General features: G+C 42.5%; 1 long non-coding RNA gene across 3 annotated transcripts in view; it reads left to right on the forward strand.

Moving 5' to 3' along the window:
* The first annotated feature begins 3,491 nt into the window (after nucleotides 1-3,491).
* LOC123386560 overlaps nucleotides 3,492-19,003 on the forward strand; it is a 183,069-nt gene continuing 167,557 nt past the window's right edge. For all 3 annotated transcript variants that reach the window (XR_006600600.1, XR_006600601.1, XR_006600599.1), the window contains exon 1: nucleotides 3,492-9,777. This is a non-coding gene — a long non-coding RNA (uncharacterized LOC123386560). The remainder of the gene's footprint in view (nucleotides 9,778-19,003) is intronic.

A 19,003-nucleotide genomic window follows, 5' to 3' on the forward strand; every position in this document is an offset into this window, starting at 1 on the left:
AATAATGTAAGGCTGAAAGCTTGGCCTGTGTAGTCCAGATGGGACCTGAGCACAGCTTTATCTCATACTAAGTGCTTGATGTGAGGCCAGGTTCTTAAACCTCTTCCACATCTGCAAAAGGGAATTGTTACAGTACTGACCTCAAAGGGCTTTTGTGAAATTAAATAAAGTCGCACAAGATAGTATCTGAAAATTAGTAGCATGAGGACTTGCATATACTAACTATAATAGCTAATAGTTACTGGATGTACTAAGTGGTTTCCACATATAACCCATTTATTTTTCATAATAATCTTATGAAAGGCTGAGAAGTTTAGCAAATTGCCCCAGGTTGCATATCTAGGAAGTGGCTGATGCAGGATGTGAAGCCAAGGCAGTTGGCTCTAGCATTCTTGCTCTAATATAGGGTTGTGTTAATGAAGGGATTAGGGCTTGCGAAGGGGCAGAAGGGGCAAGGTGGGAACAGAATAAGACAAGCCCATAACTCTACGAATCATAAGTGTGAAGACAAATTGATTAAAATGACTCCTGAAATGATGGGGCGTCTGGGTGGCTCAGTCGGTTAAGCGTCCTACTCTTGACTTCGGCTCAGGTCATGATCTCACAGTTCGTGAGTTCGGGCCCCGCATTGGGCTTTCCACTGACAGTGCAGAACCTACTTGGGATTCTATCTCCCTCTGTCTCTCCCCCACTTGCCCTCTAGCTCTCTCTTAAAATAAATAAAAGAAAAACTTTAAAAAATAATAAAATAAAATAGCTCTTGAAATGAGTGAACATTGATTATAAGGGCCAGTCTCCTTTACTGGTTATTCTTTTGTGAGTCCATTACATGGTTATGACTCTCATGGTTCCATTTTTAGCCCCTTCTGTTCTCCACCTGTATACTTTGCCTGAGTGAGCATTCTATCCACATTTCTGCCTCCAAAACATTTCCATATGCCTACTAGTTATATTGCCTCTTATCTTCCCTCCTCAGATGTATCCTCCTCTCATGCTTGTACCTCTAACAAATGCCTGGATACCTAACAGGTATCTGTGACTACCTAACAGAACCTCGCTGAGTTTCCCACCAGCAGTGAGGGGAGCATGACCACCATTTTTGAAGATCCTCACCAGCCCTGAAATGTTTTTGCCATGCGGTAGGTGGGAAATGGCATTTGACTTCTTTCTTTGGCAACTTCCTGACTGCTAACAAGATCACAGCCTGTCAGTTACGTACATTTCCTTCTCTGCCCTTCGGATCCATAGAGTGTTTGTCTTTTCTTCATTTTAAGAGACTTTTTTGGCATATTAAGAAAATAAAGATATTGTTTCACAAATACTTTTGTATATTATGGATCTTAAGGTAATTGTGTAACAAATACATTTCCCAGTATATTTTAAATTTTGCTTATGTCTTTTCCTACAACATGTTTAAAAATTTTTTTTTTAACTTTTATTTATTTTTGAGAGTCAGAGATAGGGCGTTAAGCAGGGGAGGGGCAGAGAGAGGGAGACACAGAATCCGAAACAGGCTACAGGTTCTGAGCTGTCAGCACAGAGCCTGACACGGGTCTCAAACCCACAAACCATGAGATCTTGACCTGAGCCGAAGTTAGACGCTTGACCGACTGAGCCACCCAGGCACCTCTCATTTTTAAAATTTAGATACATAGTCTGTCTGGTGTTTATGTGTGGTATCTTTTATTTATCCCATTTTTTCCCCTTCTAGATATTTCAGCAGTAGTCATTACGTATATGCTAACTTCAGCCATGAATTGAAATGTCATCTTTGCCATATATTAAGTTCCCATGAGTACTTGGATCTGTTTTGTCCTCCCTATTCAGTTCCATTATTACATATCTTTTTGGGTGCTATTATGATAGGTATATATGTACAACAAATACTAAGTTTTATTATCTGGAAAGGCAAGTACCCCAGAGGTATTTAGTTGCCTGTGTCTATTTCCACCAGAATCATTGTGCTGGAGACATTCCCTCCGAGTGTGTGCCAAGGTGGCAGTGTTCTCTCTGTGAGCGTGATCAGGGGATGTTCTTTTGCCTTATCCCTGGAAAAAGACAAAATGACACAATATATAGTAATTTTAGGGGGCCATATTCATTGTAGTTCGGTGCATGAACTCTGGAGTCAGATTGCCCAGGTTTGCACCCCCACACCAGCACCGATTAGCTCTGTGCCCTTAGACAAGTCCCTGATCTTATCCAACCTCAGTGTTCCTTATTACAGAAAGGGAGAGCATAATGGTACTTAACTAGCTAGGCTTTTAGTTAAGATTAGATGAGTTACTATGAGTGAAAGTCTTTAGCACAGTACTTGGCAAATAGTCAGTGCTCCATCCGTGTTGACTGCCTTGTTGATTATTCTGCCCTTCACTCTGCCAGGGATACAGCAGTGGCAGGCAAGACCACTGCTCTCGTGGATCTTCCATGAACCAAGAAAATAAACAAGACAAGTGCAGATTGTGGAAGTCCTCTGGAGGAAATAAATGGCAATGTAATAGTGACTGAGAAAATGTGTCTCTGGGGAGGTGACACTGAAGCTGCCACTGGACAAATGAGCGGCCAACAGGAAGAGAGTACCCGGAGGAGGAAAAGTAGGTGAAAAGTCCCTGAAGCAAAAAGGAGCTCACTGTGTTCCAGAAACAAAATGAAAGCTGGACTGGCTTGACAATAGTAGTGGGGGCCTTGGCTAGACTGGAGCCAGGCTTGTCTAGTTCTGGTGAGTAGAGGAAGGCAACACCCATTGCCCACAACTCTGTTTTAATCCACTGGTTTACCCCGGGCCTAAGGAGCATCCTGGAATCGAAGCCTGTTCACCATTAGAGTTCAGACATCCAATGTGTCAACCAGATAGAGGTGGCCCCAACAAGGGAAGACAATGTCAAAAAGTGAACCCAAATCAGAAAACAGTCCAAGCACTGCAGGAAAGTGAAGGTTCTAGGTTAATGATAAAGGACACCAGAAGTCATCCTGACCCAGTGTTGTGTTGTGTTGTGTCTGCTTGCCTGGAATAAAGGTGCACTGGAAGAAAGGTAGCATTAAATACCGTGGCATATCGGGATCCAAACATCGCTCTCTAGGGATCCCACGCCAGCACCAACCTGAGCTTAAAACTGGAGTGTCTCCATCACAGTCTGCAAGAACAGTGGCAAGATCTCCAACCTGGAGGCACAGCTGTCATCTTCGGGTTTCACCACATTGGGCACCATGGATTTGCAGCTCAGGGGAAGCATCTGTCACGATAAGAACACAGTTTTAAAAATAAAGGTTTGGGGCATGAGGGTGGTTTAGTCAGTGAAGCGTCTGACTTCAGCGTCGGGCTCTGTGCTGACAGCTCAGAGCCTGGAGCCTGCTTCAGATTCTGTGTCTCCCTCTTTCTCTGCCCTCGCCCCCCAACTCATGTGTGTGTGCTCTCTCTCTCAAAAATCAATAAACATAAAAATAATAAATAAATAAATAAATAAATAAATAAATAAATAAATAAATAAAGTTTTAACTTGAGATATCAAGAACACTGGTTGTTTCTGGCCAGTATTTGCAAGAAATGGCAAAGTCTAATTTAGGCACATATGAGTGCATCCCCAGAGATTCCTGGAAATATGTAGAGAGGGTTCTGTTAGACTGGTGTTCTCCATGAAGCAGGTGGGAATTTGACCATACGCATTTGTATACTGATGTTAGAGTGGTCCCATTACAGACAATGTAAAATGTATCTGTATGTTCACAGTTGAGCTGAGAATCATTTTGGTGAGATGAAAACTGTCAGGCCATCTCATTTTCCTTTGAAAACACGGGAGTTTTTAAATCTCACCTTCATTTTGTTTCCTTATTGGTCTTCCTAGAAAGTAATCATGAGAAAACCAAGGTTGATATTTAAAAAATAGACCAGAAGCATAGGAGGTGTACTCTCAGCGTTTTATCTGAATTACACGGGGATGGCCTACTGGGTGCCCCACAGAATGGGTATTCTCCTTTGCTCTATAGAAACCTTCCCAACCCTTCACCCAACTCCTACACTTGGTTTGTTATACTAAACCTAAGAGGAATTTAACATATCTGGCATGGCATAGAGATGTACTTTATTGCTAAAATTGCTTCTCTGGCATCGTTTACCAGTTATGCTTGACCCCAAGAGCTCAAGAAGTATGCTTTCCCTCATATTCAAGCACACATATCGATGATTATTAGATTGGATTATTTGAGTTTTGAGGGCTGAGGACTGCTTAGTTCGTCTTGGTCAAGTAATGTTTGCTGAATAAATGGATTCATTTTATACACTACATTGTATCTACAAATCCCTTCCATTATCTCTTCATTGTCTTTTTTTTGACCTTCTCAAATACCAGGTAAGAATGGAAGACAAACAAGTATTATTTTTAACAGATGAATAAAACTCACCTTAGAAAGGTTAAGGGACATGCTCAAAATCTTGCTCCTAGGAAATGACAGAACCAGACATTGGATTCATATTTTCTGTTGCAAAAGTCTCTATTTTTCCCATAGAGTTCAGATGTTTGTTATCTACCCAACGAAAGTGACCACCATCATTTGCTGAAATATCCTGAGCTCCTCCTTGCAGCGTGCACGGATATTTATATTTTATTCTCAACTTCTCATCTTCTTGCTCCTTTCCAAACATGAACACTATGCTGACCACTAAACATGACATAACAAGAAGAGCTCACAGGTGGAAATAGGGAGATTCAGGCTCTTCTATAGGGCCTGCACCAGTGCCAAAAATAAAGTACAGGATGTATTATTTCTCTGGGAGGAGCTTACAATCTAATCTCATTGTTTGCGGAACTAACGAAGCAAACTCCCCTTGAGTTGCCTGAAATGCTGGCCAGTTCAGTGGCTCTCCAAGGGTAGATGGCAGTCCAAGGGAGCTATGGCACTCTCAGACTGTGTTTTGTCATCTGGGAATGCCTCAGTTCCTAAATTGAACTGAATCTATGAATTTGCAATTGTCTCATGCATTTCCTTACTGTCTCCCCTTCTGCCCTGGTTTGGTCTTTTCCCCAGTCTGTAGACCCTTCATGGCTCTAGAAAGACAACCTTCTGTAAAGACCTGGATCCCCCATCAATGCGCTGAAATCTGGACCCTACAGATTTCAATCCTGAAGCAAGTGGGAAAACCACGGAGACATGTTGAATGTTGCATTACCACCTGAGGCAAATTTTCTTTTTGAAAAATTTCAACAGGGATTGAATGTCCATCTACAGCGTAATTGGACAACAGCTTTCCTCTTTCTCTGCAGGTTCCTGCCAGGACTTCAAACAATGAGTAAGGCAGGTCACTGCCAGGTTTGCACGATGAATTTGGGAGGAAGTAGGAAAAGGGGAAGAAAGGCCAAGTCTTATAAGGTGTGATTTAATTTTAAAAATGCTTATGCTGCTCTTTATAAGAATATCCATTTAACTGGATTTCTTTCTTGCTGACAAAAGAGGCAACTGCTGTATATAAAATAAATCTGATTAAAACTCTTTCTCTGTTCCTTTCAAGGTAAAGGGTGCAGAGCCCAGGAACAGAACACATTTGGATTCCTGGCGTGTGCAAATGATTGTTTATGGGATGTCTGGTGCCAGGACCCACAGAAGGCTCTTGTACGGCCCTGTAAAAGTAGAGGGAATGGAAAGCTTTTCCTTAGGCATAAAAAGTTTAGTTTATTTCTCATTCTCTTTCACAGTGGTAGCTATTACTTTGTAATTTTGTTGGCATTTTGTTGGCAGCCCAAAACGACAGAAATCATATCCCTTGCTTACAGTGTGCAGTTCTGATTCATTTTGTTTAGCCCAAGTCACCACATATAATAAAGGCAGCAGCTGCTAGGCCTTATGCATAGGTCTAAGCTGGAGCAAGTTCCTTTAGGCGAAGTCTTCATCAGAAGGCTGAGCGAGTTCACACCCTTTCCTCTCCTCTCTCCCAGCAGGGTTTTTAGAACGCAGCAAATAGCAAGAAATGAATACAGTTTTCGCAATTATAATCGACGTCTCTTCTCTTCGGCATCCGACTGAGCAAACAACCTCTTTCAGGCCAGTCAAGTACCATTTCAGAGAATCCTATCTGCATGGTGTTATCTGGACGGCGGGAGGCCGTGAGTCATAGACACAGGGCCAAGTATCCGACCTGAAATAGCCAAGTGTCTGAGAACGGGAGCCGTCTCCCAGGATGTGGGTCAGGTGTGAGGAGCCGCTAGGAGCCAGGACCATCCGGTCAACGTTTAGTCAAAGAACGAAGTCAGCACCCCAGGCAGGCACACGGAGCTGTGGATGCGTGGAGACGCCGGTTGTCAAGAGAAGCGGTGTGCCGGCAACAGGGAGGCACAGATGCTGACGGACGAGGTGTTTTGGGCTGACAAAGGTCTGAGTAGACGGTCACGAATCAGGGGACCCGTGGTGGCCAGAAAAACACAACGAAGGCCACTGGAGAGCGGCTTGGCTTCCGTAGCGGAAGCCACCCCTCTGCAGCCAAAGGACTTTTATGTGCTGCTTCTGTTAAAGGAAGGAATAGCAGCCTTGTGTGGCTTGTGTAGAGCCTTCAGATGCAAACAAGCCAATTGGCCACTGATGCTGAATATGGCCTTGGGTGGGGAAACGCCTTCTTGAAAATATAAAGCGTGCATTCACGCACACTTTACTTAGAGTAGTTAATCAGGAATGGAATTATGGAGAAGCCTAAACACTCCCGTGCCATGAGTGGCTTTTGATATGGCCATATTTCTACAGGTGAGTAAACCAAGACCCAGGTAAATGTGCCATGTGTGCACCAGTATTAGAGAAAGTGGTGCAAGATGTCCCGGACACAGCCTGTGCTGTCTGGACAACAGATAGGAGCAGCAGATCAAGTTCCTTAATTGGGCACAGGGATTACGATTTTGCAAGAGAGGTATGTCGGAGGTAGTTTGTGAGTGATATTGAGTGATAAAATAGTATCAATATTGATGATGGCGATATGGTGATGATTATAAGGGTGGTAGTTTTAATTAGACGAAGGAGGAGGAAGAAAAGGAGACGTGCAGAATCTAACTTACATGTAATAGGCTGAACAAGCTAGAATTCATCTTTGAGATAGGACTGCATGACTCCCTGGGGGCAGAGACCAGGCCTTTTTCCTGGCTTCGTGCCCAGCGTCTTGCCCCGTACCTGGCCCTGCCTAGACGTGCTATTAACATTATAGAAGAGAAAGCACCAGCGACCGTGACCCCTGACCATGCCAGGGATGGTATACAATCGGTATGAATTGTGTCCCCCTGGGTGGCAGAGTCTGTAGCATGGACTTGAGATACACTGTGGTTTGGCCCTGGTCCATTCTTACCTCACTCATTTGTTTGAGGCAAGCGGTTTTTGCCTCATTGATTTTCACTGCTCATCGGGTCCCATTAGCCTATTCATTAGTAACAGCTTCATTCGCTTCCCACATACTCTGTCTCCTGAACGACATTTCTTTGTGTCATTAGCAGGGACCACGATGGCGGTGCATCAGCGGAATGTGGCATTTCCAGCAGGGCCTGCTGGCTGGCAAGTACCACTCTGCCACACTGGTACTCACAGGGAGGGGACAGCCATTTTAATTACAAAGGACTCAGAGCATTGGTTGTCAAACTGACATTAGAGTTCTAATCTCTTTCACTCATTCTCTCTCATGCGCAAACACACACGCACCCACACCTTGACTCGAGAATGCCTTTCTCTATCATGTCAGGTACTTCAGATTCCCTTTTCCAAATGTGAACCCGTTTTTGTGACCCCAGACCTGGTCTTTCTCCAGATTCCATCTTCCCTCTGGAATCACTCTTGCCCCATCCACCAAACTTGAGGCCCAGAGTCATCTGTGACTCCTTGCTCTTTGCTCTTCCCTACATGTGACCAGACACCAGGATCCAATCAGGCTTCCAGAGTAACAGTGCTTGAGCCCTCCCCTTCTGTCCTTGGTCACTGCCACTGCTCCGGCACACCTGCCTCTTAGCTTTCACCTGGAACTCACCCCTGCAGCTTTTGTGGGCTTCAGACTTCTCCATCCTTCTGGCTCCTCCTCTCGGGGACCATGAGGGTAGAGAGTGGAAAGGTTATGGGGGAGTACAGACTCCAGGCATGGGAGATAAATTCATGATAGCAAACATTTATTGAGCACTTTCTAGGTGCCAGGCACCAGTCTTGACATGACCCCACTTAATCCTCACAAAAACCTAAAGGTGGATGCTGTTAATTATCTCCGCATTTAACAGGTAAGAGAGCCGATGCTAAGAAATTTAAGTGACGCATACAGTTCACATACTAGAAAGTGGCAGAACTGGGACTCAAGCCGGGCTTGCCTGCCTCTGAGATCCTTGTGATTTTTGTGACAACCTCCTACCTGTCTAGTTGCTCAAGAGCAGAACTTCTCGATCACCTGGAGGACTCATTAGAACACCCCCACAGTTTCTGATTCAGTACATCTGGGATGAGGCCAAGAGTTTGAGGATTTGCATTTCTAACAAGTTCCCAGGTGATGCTGATCCAGGGACCACACTTGGAGAACCATCATGGGAGGTGGCGTTTGTTTGGAGCCCTTTCTCCCTAGGCACAGCATGAGTGGATGGAAATTCAGATGTTCAGACTGGTTTCAAGTGGAGGATCCACCATTCACTAGCTCTGTGTCTCTGGGCCACACAATACAACCTCAGCGAACCTCCTTTGCCTTTTCTATAAAATGGGAATGTTTGAGGACTGGAAATCATGTGCATAAAGCTCTGAGCTCTGTCACTGGCACAGAGTAGAATTTAGTATGTTACAGCTGTTTACAAGTATGACCCCTTTTAGTTTATTTCTGCCTTTTCATTCTCTCTCTCTCTCTCTCTCTCTCTTAGACACTTTGCACTTGATATTCCTTACATTTGGATGTTATTTTCCAGATTTTTGCATAGCTCACTCCTCACCACTGGAATTTCCACTAAGACAGAGCACCTCACAGAGGCTTGGTCCTAGAGGAGGGAGCCCCCAAGCATGTGGGTATTGTTTGTTTGGTGGGTAGATTTGTAAGTACTGATCCAGTTTTTGGAATGATCAGAGATCTATTCAGGTCCCTAGTCTATAAATAGTTTTCAGCTTTGGCTTTGAAGATAATTATTCATTTTCCTAAGTTGTCAAATGTATTGGCATACACAAATTCACTGGTTATATTAACATATTTTTAGCTTCTAGCTATCAGTATTCTAGCCCTTTCACTTCTGACTTTTTCTTTAACAACTTCTCTTCTTTTTTATTGATCATCCTTGCATAATTTGTCCCTGTAATTAGTCCTTAAAAACCCCATTATCTGGTATAATCTTTGTTTTCTATTTCTCTGGTTGATTTCATTCCTTTTTTTCCTTCTTTCCTTCTTCCTGCCACTTAAGTTGGATGCACAGATCTCTACTAGTGTTTTTCCATTTCTTTGACAAGCCTTTACAGCTGTAAATGTCCCTTGGATTTCACATATCTTCCTCTCCTGATGTTTCTCATATGTCTTTCAATATATCTGAGCTATTTGAGCAACCTAAATCTGCTGGAATTCAGGAGGGCCTCAATTCAGACTGAGCAGAGGATTTTTCTCTGGTTTTGGCCAGGTGCCCAGGGCACTGACCGTCCTGGGTTAATTTCTCGGTTTAGGGTTTCCCAGCTCATGCAGGTGGTACACATTTAAAGCTCAAATCCACACAAGGGCAGAGCTGTGGTGATGAATTCTCGGGAGAGACCATTTTCTGCTTCCTTCTGGATTTAAAGCCAAGACAGAAGTTCTTTCGTCACCTCCTTCAGAAGGTAGGTGGAATGTTTCCTATCCCATCCTTTCAGTGAGTTGGTAGTACTTCAGTGGCCCTGAGTTTGTGCCGCTTTTCAGTTCCCTGGCTGCTCCTCCTACAGGCTCCTCAGTCTTTGTCTCCTCTACCTGGTGAAGCCATTGAAACGCCATATTGGTAGCCGGCCTCAGGGAGATTCAGTGCTGGTCTTACTCTAAATAATTGTTTGCTTTTTATATTTTGTGTCCAGGGGTTTTCCTTATGGCCTTGCTAGTTTGGCTATGCGTGCCCCAAAGGGGGGAAAATCTGTACTCTTTCTAGACTGTGTATGTGTGTTGAGGTTATAAAAAGAGGTTATTTTTAGACTCGTTTACCTCATCCCTGGAAATCAAGCTAACCTTCGTCACTCTTTAGTACATTACTGTCTTTTTTCTTCTCTGTAGTATTTGCCAATACCTGAATTTATCTTATTTATCTTACTTGAAGTTAAAGGTAAATAATTTGATTGCAAGTATTCTCTTTTATCTCCTGGTGTATTTGATAATCTAGAACAGCTGCTGACATAGAGTTAGAGCCAATAAGAATTTGTTGATTAACATTTAAATACATCATGGAATATTCATACACTGGGCTGTATCCTATGCAAAATTGTAAAATAAATATATGAAAGCATTAGTATAAAAGGTATCTGAAATATTAAGGTAGAAAAGTGGATTATAAACCACATGTATAATTTGAATCCCATTATAAACTACTTGTGTGTGTTCACTGTATGTGTGTGTGTTTAAAACTATCTGGAAGGACACACATACACACACACACACACACACACACACACACACACAAATTAACTGTTTCTTGCCGGTTAGTGGACTTTTATATAATTCCTTTTTCATCTTCGCGTTTTACACTGGCCACACAATTGTATTTTGTATAATCAAAGGAGGGGGAAAAACATGGTTACAGGTGTGAGGTATTTGTTAGTTTCAAGATGTCTATTCCAGGGGCAGCTCCGTTTTTGTCTTTGTCCTAAAGACTCAGCTTTCAGTAAGTGCATTTGTTTCTACTTTTCTTGAAAGCAAAAATGAGCCCCTCTCAGGCTGCTTCTATGCTATTCCTCCACTCAGTGTAAGGGTGTTTTCTTGAACCGTAATGTCTTTTAACTTATCACTGCACACATCACATTTGTGTAAGCATCTGCTGGTGCTCCAATTAAGTCTGTTCTAGATTTGAGATTTTATCAACTTTAGTTTTGTTACCTTGCTTTGTGGGAAGAAAAGATACCAAACTATGTTGTACACTGACCTTGTGAGAGGGAAGGGACGTCATCGTCCCTTCTTCTCCTCTACACTACCATTTTGTCAGCATACATTTTGACTCTGGGTTAGGTGTCCTCTGTCTTTGTTCTAAGAACAGCCAAAAATACTGTGAATTAATCCTCTTCGTTCTCAGTTGCCTACAATTTACATCAATGATAAAATTGGGAGCTGAAGACATAAGGTAAGAATCAGTTTCTGCCCTTCAAGCCCACGGAGATGTTTAAAAATATCATAACGAATATGGTGTCATAAGTTTTATGTGTGAAACACTTCCAGAATTCAGAGAAAGTGCTTGTTGGGTGAATGAAGAGGAAGCAGTGATTTGCCTACTGTTTATTTTTCAGCCTTTTCCATCGCTCTTAACCACTTTTGCTCTAGCGACACTAACATGACACTGGCATCCACAAACGTTGGCCATGTTTTCTCTTTTTAATCCCTTCCCATCTACCTGGAATTCCCCTAGTTGTGTTTTCCAGGCAAATTGCTACTTATCCTTTACAATTTGGATCAGGCATCAACTCCTTCAAGAAAGTCTTCTTACTAGCTTATTCGCAGGCAGGTTGGCTGTACGTATCCATTCATTCATTCATTCACTCAACAAGCATTTATTGAACACCTTCAGTGTACCAGTCACTGTGCTAGATCCAGAGGGACAATGGTGAAAAGAAAGGTTGCATCCTGTCCCCAGGGTTCTTAGCTCCTAATGAGTGAGATGGGCAGGAAAGCAAACAAACGTGCCAATGAGTAAAATAGAGACAGTTTATGATCATTGGTATGGTGAAAATAAGCCTGAGGTTCTGAGAGAACACCTGAGGTTGGAGATAGAGGAGGGAACAGTCATGCACGGAGCCAGGAGAGCATGTTCTGGGAAGGGATAAACATACATTAAGGCCTCTTCTTGCTCTTTGGGACAGGATGCAACCTTTCTTTTCACCATTGTCCCTCTGGTACCCAGAACTTCTCTAGAGTTTAGTCTATATGTTCTGCTGTAGGTATCTGCTCAGAGGTCTCTCCTCTCAGACTGAACCCTGAGTTCCCTATGGAGAGAGAGGACGTCATTCACCTTTACCCACTTTTGAGGGCTTGACACATTGTCATGCTCTGTACATGCTTGCATGAATGAAGAGTTAGGTGGATAAATGGATGGATGAAGTGAGCGGCAAAGAAGGAAGGTGAAGATAGTTGAGTGGCCTTACAGATGAAGGAAAACATGTTTTCCTTTCAGAATGGATACCCTGAGGAAAGGTACCCCAGGCAGAGGCAAAGGAATTCACAAAGAAAGGGAATTTACATACATACTGAGTTGAGGGAACAATAAATACTTGTCTAGAGAAGAGGAAGACAAAGTGGGAGAAGAGGTAAAATTAAAGATGGACGAGAAGGGAGGGCCCTATCAGGAATGACCCTGTGTTACTTTATGGCAGATAATGCTGAACCAACCAGGTACTGGAAAAGCGCATATATTACTTTGATAATTGTATTAAGTTGAAGTAACCCTAGCCGCTAAGCCCCCAACATCTTAGTAGCTTAAGAAAATTGAGGTTCTTTTCTGGCTGATGAAATCACTTCTTTTCTGGGAGTGATTCAGGGACCCATTCTCCTTTCCTCCTGTGGCCCCTCTAATCTGCACAAGTTCAGAATACTTTGCTCCCATGCAGCCAAAAGGGGAAGAGCAAGAACCAGAATGGCAGAGTCCTGGGGCCAGCCCTGAGCGAGGTCTGCGGCACCTCTATCCACACACGGTCTGTTGGCAAGAATTCGGTCACAGCATCACACCTTGTTGCAAGGAAGACTAGGAAATCGAGTCTAGCCGTGTCCCCTGGAGAAAGGTTTGATGAATACTTAGCCAGTCTCTGTCACATTTGTCAGAGGCAAAATGGGCTTATCCTGGACACTCAGGTTAGGTGTAAAGTGAGGCTCTGGGCACGTGGCTGGCTCCCTAGCCACAATGACAATGACTCAAGCATTCACTTTCTCCTCCTCAGCCTACCAGGTATGGGTGGTTTTTCCGCTTTCAAGAAATCGGCTCCTGTTTAACACACGGTTCCTTGCAGAGGATTTACGAATACTCAGTTTGATACTGTCGCTCATACACTGTGCCGCCTTTTTGTATATGAACACGGGTTCATTAATAACAGGGAACTGGAAGTAGAAATCTTGAAGTACTGGCAATCCATATAATCCTTATTATAATAATATATAACAATACCAGTAATCCTTAAGTGTAAGGGCTTCTAACACATTTTCCCACTTAGGCAGAAATAAATATATAAATCAGTTTTTCATCAAGTAATTCTGCGAGATATATGTATTCTGTTATTTTTAAATGACCTTAAACTATATTTAAGAGGAGCTGTTATTTCTATTAGGAGTCGGAGAGACAATACAAGAGAGAACAGGTGAAAATAAAATACTAGATGACGGTGCTCTTCCTTAGGCTCAGCCTTTCTCATTTGGAAACCAAGTTTTCACTACATCATAATTTTGATCATCTCATGTTGTGCAATGCTACCCATTCATGCAATGGAATTTCATAACAGGGTAGAAAATGCTTCTCTTGATGGAGGTTCATCTGAACCTTAGTGCCCATACTGCCTGTCTCCTTCACCATTCCTTCCACTGTGATCTCATCTTCTGCCTCCACCACAAAATAAAAGAAAGTAAATGGTTGAGGGGAAAGAATACATAAAATAAGACAATATGTTTTATTATTAGCATGTGGCTGTTGTGTCTCAAGGCCACCTTCAGTTCCCTTGTGAATATTCAGCTCTTTGACGGTAAACTCCTTCTGGGCAGGACTTTATCATCATAACCAATGTTGCAGGTGTTAAGTGTGGTTCTTGACTGGAACCCAGTGACACTGGAAAGCAGATGATTGCTAAGCAGAAAGGAAAACATTTAAAGGTGATAGTCTGGTATGTATAAATTGGCATTGAAATCTCAACTTCAAAGGGTAAATCTCTAAACAATGAACTAGTTCTGAAAACTAGGATATTCTCTCTTTGAAACTGAAATTTCTTTTCCAGCATTATATACAGTTTGGACCTACTTTTAATAAAATGCATAAATGCACAGTAGTTAAATGTCATTGTATGTAAGTATAGAGCAGTATTTAAAATCGGGGTGCTTGGGTGGCTCAGTTGGTTAAATGTCCGACCTCGGCTCAAATCATGATCTCGCGGTCCAATGGTTCAAGCCCCGCATCGAGCTCTGTGCTGACAGCTCAGAGCCTGGAGCCTGTTTCAGATTCTGTGTCTCCCTCTCTCTCTCTGACCCTCCTCTGTTCATGCTCTGTCTGTCTGTCTCAAAAATAAATAAATGTTAAAAAAAAAAATTTTTTTAAATAACAGGTAAAAAAAATGTTAACAATGGTTTCATTTGGGTGTTGGGTTTAAGACCGGTTTGCATTGTTTATTTTTCAGTCATTTCAAGAGTGTTAATAATGAATATTTATTTTTGCAATCATAATAAAAAAGTAAATGTCATTTTAAAAAATAAGGAAAAATGAAGAAACACTCCAAGTTTGCTTCAGCTCTTTTTAGAACATGATCCTGATCTCTTTTTTCTGTACTAGAAGTAGCACAAACTGAACCCAGCCAACAATGTGTCTACCCTCTAGACACATCTCTAACTTTTCTTTGGACCAACATACTTGCTTCCTCCTTGGAACTCCGACTCCCATATGCATCCTTCTGGAATTGGGATGTATATTCGAAGTTATATCAGTAAAATTTCATTTATTTGGCCCATTCTTAGGCTTAACTGGAATTTAGTAATTGGACAATTTTTTGATGGATTATTATAAATTCTAAAAGGCATTGATTGAACTTGGGAGAGCTTCTCTGCTGGGAGGTAGACATCTCCCCTGGGTCTGAAGGGGACAGGAATTGACCAAAGGGATCTGTCCATATTGCTTCCTGGGTCGTTGCTTGCGTAATTGGTTGCTTGTGACATTCACTGAGATACATTACTCTGGAAGAAGAAGAGCTTTCATGTGGAATGTTGGGGTGGATTTCATAAGTCCAGGTTCATACCTAATGAGCTTGATATGTCTCTGGGAATTGAAGAAAGGATGTCAAGTAGACAGAGGATATATGAGCTGAAGTATCTAGCCTGGATCTACCAATTTGTACTTAATTTGCAAATGGGGACAATTTGAGCTTATTAACCTGGATGGAATCTAAGAAGAAATTAGTATTGAAAAATCGAGGAGTGACTAGTACTCAGCCCAGAGAACTTCCAGCATAGAATGGCATATTAGTAGAGAACTGAGCCTGCAAAGGAGGCAGAGAGAAGTGTCTCAAGAAGTAGGAGGAAAAGTCCAGAGAGTACTAGGTCTCAGGAGCCCAAAAAAGAAAATGTATCCAAGAGTATGTTGTGAAAAGTTCAAAAGCTGCTGAAAGGTTGGATAAGGATTAAAAAAAATACTTAGATCTAGAAACAAATGGTCATGAGTAAGCAGAACAAAAGATGAAAAAAATACTGAGGTGGGTTGAAGAGAAATGGGAGGTGAAAATAGTGAAGTCCATGAAAATAGGCAGCTTTTTCTAGTACTCGGGCTGTGAAAATGGATGAGAGAGTCAGAGAAGAGGTGACTAAAGATGAAACATCCAGTATGACTGTTTTTGGGGTTGTTTTGGTTTTTGTTGTTTTGCAAGGTTTTTTGTACTGTGAGAGAGTCTAGATAGTACCTTAAAAAACTACTCAATATTTGGAAAGGTATCACTGAATGGACTTTGAGTAACATGCTAAGATTCCCTTTTTATAACTTTTTATGACAGACAGTTCTCTAGAGACAGAGGATAACCTGGAGATTTTTTTCGCTGCCTGGAGTGAACAGGCCCCTGGTGTGATGCAGGTTTACAGACCTGTTGCACGTTAACCAGTATTGTATCTAATTCCTAAGTACTACCCTAATTAATATTTCTTTGTTTCTTTGAAATAGGTAACCCTTTGAGTGCTCTTTGGGCTGGGGTGAACATCTTTCAAGTCCTCCGTTAATTAATTGACGACTTAAGTAGAGGGACTGTGAGGTGTTTGTTTTAATGTATGCCTGAGAATCGTGATTCTTACATTTTTGAAAATTACACTTGAATGACTGTGAGGCCAATTAAAAGAGGAGAACTGAGAACAGACAAGCACCAGCTTTATGAAGATGGAAGGGACATACTTAGAAAGACGTAGGCAGCGGAGCTACAGGAAGAAGAGTGAAGTATGTCCAAGAAGAGCTGAGAAAATCCAAGGCGATGTGTGAGCTTCCCAAACACAAAGCCATCATTACAAATTTAGGCTTTTAAGTTGGAAGCATACAGAATTTACATTATGCATTCATTAAGAAATGTTGGGCAATGCTTACTTGAACTGAATAAAGTAAAAAAGAGACTTTGCCTCAGAGCAAAAGCTGAGTAAATTTAGGTCCCTTCAGATACATTTGAGAATGGGGATCCAGAGACAATAGATGGGCTTAACTAGTAGTGTCTTAAAATTTCCGAATCGATACATTCATTTCTGAGCAGGGTTCAACATCATCATCATCAGAGCAGCTTGATAATTTTGGAGCTTCACCACCTCCTAATGACCCACGGCTAACGTAGGCCATGTTCCACACAGCCCAGGAGTGAAGGGGTCATTATGGGAAGAGAGCAGATGTGGTTAAAGGCAGCAGCACACCGTACCCCAAGCTCCCAAAATAAGCTTGCTTACATAACACGTAAAAACCTCCCAATTCCTCTCTCAGTTGTCTTGGCAGGACAGCTGATTTCCACCAAGAGGAAATACTCCATTATTCAAGATAAGGAGCTCCACTTGCTAACATTTCTGTCACTCCTCTAATGCTCTTTATGAATTTCCATCAGAAAGGGATTTTTTTTTTTTTGGCCCCTTTTGCTTTTCACATAAATGCCAGTTATGTGAATCAAACTGGTCAGTGAAGACAGAACTCACCGGCTCACCTGTTTTCCCACTGAGGCTCTGATTATCTTGTGAACGGCGCCTAAGAAGTCATTCTGACATTGCTTATTTGAACGGTGCTTTATTCGGCATTGCCCACCTCTTGCTGCGATCTTTAAATGTTGTAAATTCACTTGGACCAGGGATTTGGCTCTTCACACATTTTGCCTATTTTGGTGTTCCTTCAAGCAAAAAGCAAAATGAATGTTTTTTGATAACAAGAATCATGTTATCGATGAAGAAGACAAGGAGGTGCGAATACACTGGGGGAATGTTCTGTTACAGCCCACGGCAGGAGGACTGCTTGTCATCATGGCTAGTGACATGACACAGATTGGAAGTAGCATCAGATACAATTGGTGGATTTTGGCTCTGTTAACACTAGAAGACAGGCTCTTCCTAATTCTAAACTTCCATGCATTGAAATGACTGGTTAGCCTAGAAACGTGGTTATAACGTTTGACTCATTTTTTAAAAGCAAGTACTTTCTTTTTTTTAAAAAAAATTTTTTTAACGTTTATTTATTTTTGAGACAGGTAGAGACAGCATGAACGGGGGAGGGTCAGAGAGAGAGGGAGACACAGAATCCCAAACAGGCTCCAGGCTCTGAGCTGTCAGCCCAGAGCCCGACGCGGGGCTTGAACTAACGGACCACGAGATCGTGACCTGAGCCGAAGTCGGACGCTTAACCGACTGAGCCACCCAGGCGCCCCAAAGCAAGTACTTTCTTATTGGCTTCTCTCTTTCTCTGTATAAAATCCAGATTCCCTTAGCATACTTTATCGTTTGCTCTCATAATTCACAGTAAACATGAGGAAGTCAACTGTTCTACATGTTGCTACCTAATACTAAGGAGAATAACCCTGGTGAACACCTCTTGCTGTAGCCAAAACCACATGCCCATTACCTGGTACCTAGAGAGCAGTGAGAGAGGAAGAAATGCATTAGTGGGGATGAGTATTCCTCCAAGGGTGTGCAAAACCACAGGCAGGAAACAGGGAGCCCAAACATTTCTATTTGCTGCAGAGGAAGTGGCTCACATCAGTCCATCATCTTTTCCCTGGCTGACCTCCAATTACCCTCTCTTCCTCGGGCCATCGCAGGAGGGGAGGGGCCACAGGGAAGGAAGGCCTAAGGAGATTGCTGGAGGGCTCATTTGCACAGGTCCCAAAGCCTCCTGGGTGATATTAACAATAACCATCATTTATGAATATTTTTTTAAAGTTTATTTATTTTGAGAGAGACAGAGACAGCATGAATTGGGGGAGGGGCAGAGAGCAAGGGAGAGAGAGAGAATCCCAAGTAAGCTCTGTGCTGTGAACACAGAGCCCAATGCGGGGATTGAACTCAAGCCCTGTGAGATCATGACATGAGCCGAAACCAAGAGTCAGATGCTTAACTGACTGAGCCACCCGGGTGCCCCCTCATTTATGAATATTTGATGTGTGCCACTCCCGGAGCGACATGCTCTCTGTATGTTGTCTACTCCTTATAAGGCCCCTTAGAGGGGAGCTCTAATTTTTAAAAATCATTTATGGGTTTATTTTGTCTCTCCTAAACACATTAGCCATTCATTATTTAAATATTTAATTTGTTACAAACTGATTCCAGTTTCTTCCCACCCGACTTACATGTACCTTGGTGATAGCAGGTTGTAAATCAGTAAGACAGTAGGCTGAAGACTGAGGTTTGGGTGATCTTCCACTTAAAAGTGCTAACAAGCTGTAGAACCTGATCTTCCTGTACTTCTCCATATCCGAACACATGCACAACTTCTTTTTCTATAATTTTTTTTAATGTTTGTTTATTTTTGAGAGAGAGAGACAAGGGTGTGAGCAGGGGAGGGGCAGAGAGAAAGAAGGAGAGGGAGACAGAATCCAAAGCAGGCTCCAGGCTCTGAGCTGTCAGCACAGAGCCCGACCTGGGGCTCAAACTCAAGAAATGTGAGATCATGACCCGGGCCAAAGTCAGATGCTTAAC

The sequence above is a fragment of the Felis catus genome, chromosome A1 (assembly GCF_018350175.1).
Source record: "Felis catus isolate Fca126 chromosome A1, F.catus_Fca126_mat1.0, whole genome shotgun sequence".
NCBI classification, from domain to species: domain Eukaryota; kingdom Metazoa; phylum Chordata; class Mammalia; order Carnivora; family Felidae; genus Felis; species Felis catus.